This window comes from Solanum pennellii, chromosome 10 (genome assembly GCF_001406875.1).
Source record: "Solanum pennellii chromosome 10, SPENNV200".
Taxonomy (NCBI): domain Eukaryota; kingdom Viridiplantae; phylum Streptophyta; class Magnoliopsida; order Solanales; family Solanaceae; genus Solanum; species Solanum pennellii.
Genome location: NC_028646.1, coordinates 70,798,346 through 70,800,571, shown reverse-complemented (window position 1 = coordinate 70,800,571; position 2,226 = coordinate 70,798,346).

Genomic DNA, 2,226 nt, shown 5'->3' with positions numbered 1-2,226 from the left:
GGGGGGGGGGGGGGGGAAGGTGAGGTAATTAGGTGCCAAGGTAGATTGTGTGTACCGAATGTGGATGACTTGAGAAGACATATTTTAGAAGAAGCTCATGGTTCCCGATATTCTAAAAATTTGAGTGCCACCAAAATGTATTGTGATCTTCAAGAGGTCTACTGGTGGGATGGTTTGAAGAGGGATATAGAAAACTTTTTTGTTAAGTGTCCTAATTTTCAATAAGTTAAGTCCGAACATCAAAGATCGGGAGGGTTAACTCAAGTGATGGATATCCCCACTTGGAAATGGAAATATATCAATATGGACTTCATTTTAGGTTTTCCCCGAACACAAAGACAAAATGATTCCATATGTGTTATTGTAGATAGATTGACGAAATCTACCCATTTTATCCCTGTCAAATCTTCAAATTCGGCTGAGGAATATACTAGATTGTACCTTAAAGAGATTGTGAGTTTGCATGGCATCCCTTTGTCCATCATCTCGGATAGAGGTGCCCAATTCACTTCTCGTTTTTGAAGGTCTTTCCAAAATGGGCTAGGTACTCAAGTGAAACTTAGTACTGCTTTTCAGCCTCAAAAGGATGGCCAAGAAAAATCCAAACCCTAGATCATATGCTGAGGGCTTGTTTAATTGACTTCAAGGGTAAATGGGATGATCACCTATCGTTGATAGAGTTCTCCTACAATAATAACTACCATTCGAGTATTTCTAAGGTACATTTTGATTCACTCTATGGCGGGAGATGTAGGTCTCTAGTTGGGTGGTTTGAGGTAAGAGAGTTTTCACTTCTTTGTCCCAAGATAGTCTATGAGGCTATGAAAAAGTTCGAATGATAAGAGGTGTGTTGTAACAATCTATAGACGGAAAAATTCTTATGCCGACAATAGAAAAAGAGACCTTGAGTTTGAAATAGGTGATTGGGTCTACTTTAAGATTTCACCCATGAAACGGGTGACGAGATTTGGTAAAAAGGGGAAACTTTGTTCTTGGAATGTGGGTCCTTAAAAGGTATTAAAACTGGTTGGCAAAGTTTATTATGAGTTGACAATACCATAGTTAATTAACCTCGCTTGATCCGGTATTTCATGTCTCTATGCTCAAGATATGTATAGGGGACCCGGTGTCTATTCTCCCTATTGAAGGTTTAGGGGTGAATAATAACCTTTCTTATGAAGAGGTTCCAGTTGAGATCCTGGATCATCAAGTCAAAAAGTTGAGGAACAAAGAGGTTTCCTTCCTAAAAGTCCTATGGATAAACCATCTACTTGAGGGTGAAACATGGGAGGCCGAGGCCAACATGAAGTCCCGCTACTCTCATCTCTTTACTATTAGTCCCAGTAAAAGTTGAGGTTAGTATTTCTTCTTAAAATAAAATTTATGAATATTATGGAACTTGACTTGTTTTCGTAAGTTTGTGCATATCTTTGTAAAGGTTCATGCTCAAATGAGTTTTCATTAAAAATGCTCTCATGTTTAACTTGCACTCATATGTAATATGTATATTTGCTTTCATGATATTGTTGTGAGCATGCTTTGAATGTTTCTTAAAAAAGAACTTCATGATAACTCTTGATGTTCATGTTGAGCTCATGTTGAAATTGAGAAGGTAGTTCCTCATTATGTGATATAAAATGTTGAGCTCTTATATGTGGTGAATTGTGAATCGAGATGCTATGTGTAATGCCATGATTATGTGTTGAATGAAGTTGAGAAGTACTCCTATGAGGTGTGACTTATGATGATTTTATTCATGTTATTGTTGTTGTTGTTGATTGGGCTGCTAGTATTGAGTCTCTTTCTCTGCCTATAAATAATGTTATGTGTCATTTGGGGACGAATGTTCCTATGGGGGACAATGTAACACCTCGGAAGTTCTATGACCTAGTCTAGAGCCTCACTTGATGAACTATGCCTTAAAACAGTGTTTCTAAGCTAAAAAAAAGGTAATGAACTTGATTACGAAGTATTGGAGCCTAAACTTCAAGGGACGACCAGGATGTCCGGAGATTTGTAAAAACAACTTAGTGTGCCTTCTCGTGTTTCAGGGGGTTTTAAGAGTCGTAAAAAGGTCAAATTTGGTGGAAGGTTTTAGAATGAACCTTAGAGTGTTTTTAGGGTAAAAACATCTGGGTATGACTCCCCAAGGTCCACTCTTAGGTTCCTTGAGGAGGACCCAACATTGGACCGCAAAAACTGTCAATTAGCAGTGTGCAACCACGA